The sequence below is a fragment of the Triturus cristatus genome, chromosome 6, assembly GCF_964204655.1.
Source record: "Triturus cristatus chromosome 6, aTriCri1.1, whole genome shotgun sequence".
Taxonomy (NCBI): Eukaryota; Metazoa; Chordata; class Amphibia; order Caudata; family Salamandridae; genus Triturus; species Triturus cristatus.
The window spans coordinates 1,322,347,022-1,322,355,011 of NC_140589.1; the positions used below are offsets into that span (position 1 = coordinate 1,322,347,022).

At 45.0% G+C, this 7,990-nt stretch overlaps 1 pseudogene; it reads right to left on the bottom strand.

The window, feature by feature from the left end:
- The window catches only part of LOC146821372 (MORN repeat-containing protein 2-like), a 60,411-nt pseudogene extending 54,346 nt beyond the window's left edge, over nucleotides 1-6,065 (bottom strand).
- Between the last annotated feature and the right edge of the window lie 1,925 nt (nucleotides 6,066-7,990).

Below are 7,990 nucleotides of genomic sequence, written 5' to 3' on the forward strand. Positions count from 1 at the left end.
ACGAAGGCACGGCAAGTAGCGTGCTGGTGGAGTGGGACGCCCTCAAAACAACAATCAGAGGTCATTGCTTAGGTGCCACCTGGAATGTGCGGAAGCAACTGTCGGTGGCTATTACTTGCCTTGAATCCCAATTACTGCAATTCGAAAGGGGGGGAGAAGGGGGAGGTAGACAGGTGAGCTGCCTGGAGGACCTTCGGGCGCAACTAGCGGAGCTATTAGAGCGGCTGCGCTGCCATAACTATGCAGCACATACAGCCCGCACACACGCTACAGCAGACAGGGCGGGCCGCTTACTCGCTTGGCTGCTGAGGCAAGATAATACCCGTGCTCCGATTGCGGCGGTACGCACAAGGCAGGGAGATATGGTGTATACACAAAGATAGATTCACAAGGTCATGGTGGACCACTATACACAGCTGTACCGCTCCCAGGTCCATTGTTCGGATCTCGAGCTAGGGGGATTCCTGGAGAGGATCCAGTTACCTGTAGCTTAGGGCGAGCACCAGGAGGCGCTTAACAGCCCCCTCACCCTAGAAGAGATAGGAGAGGCAGTTGCATCCCTGGCATCCGGGAGAACACCAGGGCCGGATGGCCTACCGGCCGAATTCTACAAAGCCTATCAGGAGTCCTTGGTGCCGCAATTACACGCGCTCTACTCAAAGGCACTGGAGAAAGGCACGCTTCTCCCTTCGATGTGTGAGGCGTATTTGGTGTCCCTGCTGATGCCAGACCGAGATCTTGGGGTCATATAGATCGCTGACGCTTCTTAATGCCGATTATAAAATACTCGCCAAGGTCCTGGCGGAGCGTTTGGTGCCAGTGGTCTCAGCCCTCACCCACAGTGACCACAACGGGTTTGTGCCTAAGCGGAGTACGTCCCTGAACTTGCGGAGATTCTTTAGAGTTGCGGAAGAAAGCATTAAAGAAAGGCCAAAAGCGGGTTGCCTAATGTTGGACCTGGAAAAGGCCTTTGATTGTCTGGAATGGAGGTACTTATCGACGCTGTTGCAGCACTATGATCTGGGGGCAGAATTTTTACAAATGTTAGACCTCTTATATAGAAACCCCACGGTACAGGTGAGGTTGGGCCCGTACATATCTGAAGCAGTACCGGTGGGCAGGGGCACTAGGCAGGGGTGCCCACTATCGCCACTCCTGTTCGCATTAGTGATTGAACCGCTGGCGGCGGCACTTCGCGCTCTGGTGGGAGAGGGTATACCGCTGGGGGACGCAATGCATCAGGTGTCATTATATGCGGATGATCTGCTGTTGTACGTGAGGGATATCGAGAATATCCCAGCCCAGCTGGCCCTTATGCTGCGGGATTTTTCAGCTGTCTCGGGGCTTCAGGTAAATGCCAGCAAATCCTGTCTGTATGCGTTCGGAGGGGGAAGACAAGATCCGAGATACACTCTTAACGGAACGCGAGTGGCGTGGAAAGAGGGCACCTTCCGATACTTAGGCATACAGATATACCGTCAACCGCAGGACATTTTTGACAGAAATTTGGGTAGAGCTGTTACGGCTATCAAGGCACAGATGCGTTTCTGTGGCACATTGCCGCTGACAGTCACGGGTAGGGTGGCATTGTCCAAAATGGTGATCCTTCCCAGGCTATTGTACTACTTTGCCAACCTGCCAATATATATACCAGCGGCCTTTTTTGCTGCGTTCTCTAAGCTGCTCCGAGATTTCATCTGGGGGAGTAGCCGCCACAGGATGTCACTGGCGAAATTATATCTACCCACGGATCAGGGGGGACTGGCGGCACCCTGCTTCGAGCATTACTACTTAGCAGCGCAGCTGCAATGGATAGCCCGCTGGTTTGCAGATAAAGGTCGGGACGACACGGCGACTGTGCTGCCCCCATACTCTCTGGAGCGGCTTCTCACGCTTTTTCATCCAGCTGTCAAACACGCGACACCAGCGCCACTCCTCCTAAAGGTGGCGTACAAATGTTATCGCAGAAGTCTATTTATCACCAGAACTCTGATACCTTACGCACCTGCGTTACCATTAGAGGGCTCCCCCAGTGGGGTACGGACACTTACTCCTCTAGCCTTGACATGTTGGAAGGATGCGAACATACAGACTCTAGGAGATTTGTACCGGGATGGCTCGTTGGCATCGTACGACTCGTTGGTGGAGGAGGAGGGGCTCCCGCCAGGGCAATTCCTTATGCACCGCTCATTAGTGGCAACTTTGACCGCTATATGGGGGGACATGTCCACAGAGCCAAAGCAAAATCTTACCATACAGTATCTCCACGTTATGGGACGAGGTAGGCATCTGGTCCGCTGGTTTGCAGCGTCTCTACGCACACATGGAGGGATCACATTATAACCACTCCGACACAAATGGGAGACTGATCTAGGGAGGCCATTAGAAGACAGGGAATGGGAACGGGTATGGAAGGGACCAGTGTGCATCCCCAGGAATATGAGGCTCCGACAGATTCAGTTGTTTATCATACACAGGGCATACCTTACGCCGGAGGCTATCAACAGGTACTTCCACCGAGTAGATGCAGTGTGTCCCAGATGCATGGAACCTGGGATGGGGCTTGTCCACATGCTATGGAGCTGCCATAGGATATACACTTATTGGCGCATGATCAGCGAGCTGCTACATATAAGTACCGGTCGTAGCTTGCCCTTTGAATGGGAGGTATATCTACTGCACCAATTTCGTAGAACCCCGGTCACGAAGGTGACATCCCGGTTTCTGGATCTGTGAATAACGGTTGCAAAACGGTTGCTTACCAAAAGATGGAAGGCGCAGGACCCCCCCCATGTGCAGGCGCGGAGACACTTGCTCTATGCCTGGGCCAGGGCAGGAGGGACCGCCATTAGAAGGGAGGAAACGTTGGAACTAAGGAAGGAACCAATAGCTGCTCAATGGGAAGGTCTACTCCAGGCGCTCCAGAGGGTTGAGGAGGAACATACGAGGTGACAACCTAAGGGGAGAGGCGTGGGTCCAGGGTAGGCACTGGAGTCTGCAATCGGGTGTGGCCGTGTTGTTTTATATTTTATGTTTCATGTTCCATGCATGTATTGATTTCGCATCACTATCAATGGAGAAAAGGATAAGTGCCGCTATAGGGGGATAATAATCTATCAGTCATGCTGGACGAGGTTACTGGGGAAGGCAAGATGAGGGGCGGAATGGGGACACCATCACTAGCGCCGGTCTGAGTTGGGATCGTTGGGATTGTTGGGGGTTAACTGTTTTAATTCTGCTATGTTTGTTTGGAAGTCCATATGGCACTAACGGAAGGACTTATACACTTGACTCTCGACACTAAGCAGTTCCCGAACAGGGATGTATTCCAGATACAGCAATAACTGAATGCTATTCTTATGTTTAATCTGGTGCGGCGGCTGTGTCTTGGACGGGTATAAGACCCAACATGTATGCGGGGAGAACCTGTACTTATTGCGTTTAGATGCCACCATGTATGGAGTGTACACAATTCATGATAACTTTCAAGTGTCTGTAAATCTTCGAAATTTCAATAAATAAAAACAGATCTAAAAACAATTTTTTTTAAAATGAGTGAGTGAGTGGTTGTGTGGGTACTTGTATGGATGGATCTGTAAATGGATACGTGAATGGGTGTGTGGGTATGTGTATGTGTGTATAAGAGGCTGTATAAGGGTGTGAGTGGTTCTGTGGATGATGTCCTCAGTGATGTCATTTGAGATGTCATCAGTGATGTCACTGACCATGTCATGAGTGATATAATATCTGAGGTCATAAGCAGTGCATTGCGGAGGCGTAAGTTATAGTTAGCACAGGTAACTATAAATGCTGAATTTCTATGGTTTTGTTCGAGTGAAATCTGAGCCTAACTATAATGTCCCTGTAACCTTTGTTTTTTTTCAGTGAAAATATCTATCTATATATATATATATATATATATATATGCACCAAATCCTACGAAAGGAGAGTCGACGCCGTGTCGTTCAGCTAGTTCTCTTTATTGTCAGCTGGTGATGTTAGACGCGTTTCGCCTGTCCTGCAGGCTTGCTCACTTAGTGAGCAAGCCTGCAGGACAGGCGAAACGCGTCTAACATCACCAGCTGACAATAAAGAGAACTAGCTGAACGACACGGCATCGACTCTCCTTTCGTAGGATTTGGTGCATATTGGGACCGAGTCTCGGAGGTCCGGAACGCCGACGCGCCCTTCGGTCTGGAGGAGGTGGGATTACCGAGGCACTTGTGGATTATATATATATATATATATATATATATATATATATATATATATATATATATATATATATATATATATATATATATATATATCCCCCCTATATATATCCCCCACAGATAGAAACTTAACTCTATTGGATTCACAGAGAACTACCTATAATGCTTTATTGTCCTAGTGATGGGGACTGGGTAATGGATGATCCTCACTCACTGAGTAACTAGATTCAAACGTCAACATCTTTACAGTACTGCTCACATCTACAGGATCTAGAACACAATGAAGAATCTTGGGAGGGACTACCCAGTCCACAGTCTTTGATTCTATCTTGAAGGTAGGCTACTCATAGGTTTACAAGTGTCTTTATCTGCAACTTCAGCCTACAAGCAACACAAGCTTGCCTTTAAAGAGGGTAGTTGTATCTTAACAGGAGGTACCCTTGGGCACCATATTCATTTGTCATCTTACATGGGTTCATGACCTCCAGCTTCTATTCCTACAAGCAACTCGAAGCCACATCTAGAGCAAATCACCATGCCTCAAAATGAAAACGACCGCAATACATTGCATAAAGTCCCTTCACCAAGCATCTTTTGCTACCTTGAAATATGCGTGACAACTTTGTGAGTGTTAGCACACCGCACATTGGTTTCTCGCAATATTGCGGTATTCCAGATTCAAACCCACAGCAACATTGGGCAAAGGACACACAATAATAATAGATCCAAATGCAATCCCCAAAGGACTTTTTCTCCATAGATGTTGGAAGGTTCATTAATGTAAAAATCTAATTTGGGAATAAGGAGCACATCAGCTTTTGAATTTATCCACAAGTGAGCACCATCACCTAGCTGGGAGGCTGCTCAAGTCTACAGAGTCTAAGGGGAACTCCCTGGGAAAACTGTTGGATCAATATTACTTCACCTTTTAATATATGGGTGTCCGACTTAATCTCTGGTATTCAAAGGGTGCTCAGCAAGGTAGTCGAGTACAAGAACAGTATCACATCTTCTGATTTTCAATATAGAATGGGAAAACCCAATTCATTCATAAAGTCAAACCATTGTAAATTCGTAAATCTAGTTGCTAGAAGTTGTTTTGCACTGACATTGCCACAAAAATGCTCCTCTGCTCTATAAAGAAAATACAAGGAGGGAGAATAACCTAGTCGTTCATGACTTTCGTTTTCATACTTTTAGGCAGGGGTAGAGTGCAGTCTCTGCTGAAGTAATGCCAGGATCACATTGGCAGGAGGTTACCAAGAGTAATGAGGACCCCCAAAAACTGAGGTGTGAAAATGATGTAGTAGATCTAAGCATGGTCTTTGTACAGGTTAGGGCAGTCGAATGGCTCAAGTTTGAAAATAAGCCAACCAGCACGCACAGGTGCAGTAGGAACTCAAGTAACAAAAGAAAGATACTTGTAAAAAAGTCAAAATGAACTCTTTGAGATATAATCTGCCTTGTGAACATCACTGATTACGAGTTAGGAGACCACCTGGGATACCTGCGAAGATTCACAAAAGTAAGATGCCATTTAGCCCACTTAAATAAGACCCAAAAGTAAGGAATGAGGTTGGAGCACAAAGCAAAAGTCTACAATAAGCAGAGGCATGAAGCCGCTGTCCTCTTTTACTAGATGATGATAAAGGCAGCTAGGCTCTCTGCAAATGGGAGTCTTAGAGCATGTAGCAGTATATATTCTTTTACGTACTTGTTCTCATTAAAATTGCCTATGTACTTTGCTCCATTGGGAAATGTGTAGGTCCCTCTTCCATGAAATTTGTTGTCCTTAAATTCGCCTTCATAAACCGCTCCTGAAGGATGTCCAAGTCACCCAGGGCCATTCATCTATATTAAGGAAAAAGGATAGGAAAACAGCTTCAATAAATCACTTTAAATCATTCGTATATATGTCTGAACTTCTACACAATATCATTCGCAAGTAAATTCAAGAAAGTAGTAGCAAATTTATGGCCAAACTCAGATTTTGTGGACACTTCTTCAGATGCTCTGGAGCATTCTTAGTAAAGCTGGTACCGCATGTGCATTAAAGAGTCTTTTAATAACAGAAGAACCCTCTGTACCCCTAGGTAGCATCCCCCGCATCAATATTTAACTATAATACTGAACCAGGTTCAAAGAGAATGAATGATGGAAACAGAACCAGAACCAAAAGCAAAGACCTAAGAAGAGATGTCATTAAGAGGGGTATCTGGGCTATCCAGGAAATCTGCACCACATCTTGAGGGCACTGCATAACTTGTATGATGTGTCTGTCCTGAGTTTACATTTAATGTCACACAAAGTTTGTCCAATTAGTTAGATATAGTAGTCAAAAAGGAAATAAAGAATGAGTCATTCCATTTCTACTTAAGCTACAAACAGAAGGGTAAACTTTGTTGTGAATATTCTAAATGTGTTTAGATCACCAGTCACAAACCTGTCCTATGGCAATCTGGTAGATGTTACAAACGTTCAAAGGTAAGTGTTCACAACAACCTTGCCTTCAAATGCCTCCTTCCAGTCTGAATAGATTAATGAATCTTACATCATGTCTAGGAACATTGTGAGGAAAAAGTACATTCACTGAGCTGCATCACACCCAGTATAGAACTTCAATCAAATGCTCGTAGGGTGCTCAACGTGTCCATGGTCGAGAAATATAAAAGTATTTCTAGCATTAAGTGATATGGGGTTTTAGTACATTAATATAGACATTGGTACAAGTGTACAAATTAGACTAAAGTTTCTTTTGATGTTACTCACCTCCCTACCTCCATTGAAATTATCAGGATATTAAGGAAATAGCCATTCGTTGTAGGACTTCCTGAATTTGTTATGGTTAGCCTCGCTAAGCAAATCCCAAATTAGAGCTCGAGAGATTGGATTGCCAGACATAGAAAATTGTTACTAGGCAAAGTGCCAATATGGTACCAAAGTCATCATCTTTGTGTTGGCCTGAAAACTCACTGAATGGTATCTATCCCTTCCATCCTGTACGGGACTATTCTTACATGGAGCACTTCCATCCTATTCCCAAAATATGATGCTGAATAAATGACGAGAGGTTTGTTTATTTATTTACTAATGTTTGGTTCAAATAGCATCAACAGTGCCACAAATCTCTCTCTCATGCACCAATTTATTTTGTCATACTTACTGCTACCCATCATGACATCACAATCCATAATTCACCGGGAATCAACTTTACCTTAACTTGGTCACGCAGTTACTGGGAATGACAGTATGAAAAGATCTTTATGGAAAATAATTATGACACTTTCTAAAAAGAGGGGGACGAGGCAGAGTATTTAAATTCTGGTCTAAGAAATGTAGTAAAAATTACTTTTCTGGAAATCAAAAAAGATCTCATAGAGTACGGTGTTTAACCACAGTAGTTTGCAGATAGTCAGAGGGCTATTCGTCCTGCTGTAGTGGAGAGCCAGTAAATGGAAAGGCAAAACTGAGTTTACAATAAAAGGAGAAGCAGCATAATGGGGGTCGAGTTCAGGGCACCATCAACTAGCGAGGTAGAAAAAAGACAGGGCTAAAGGAATTGCAGGTACGGAGGAAGCAGCAACCAAGTGCGATTATATTTTATTTTTATTTGATGCGTTTTTATATAGCGCGGACTTTACCCGAAGGTGTCAGAGCGCTTCACAATAAAGGAAGTAAAAACAAACTTTTGGACAGCAGATGATTCTTGTGATTCTATGGTGCATGCACACAAAGACATGCAGTGTATCACAAGGACAATCCTCTACGCCCAGCGG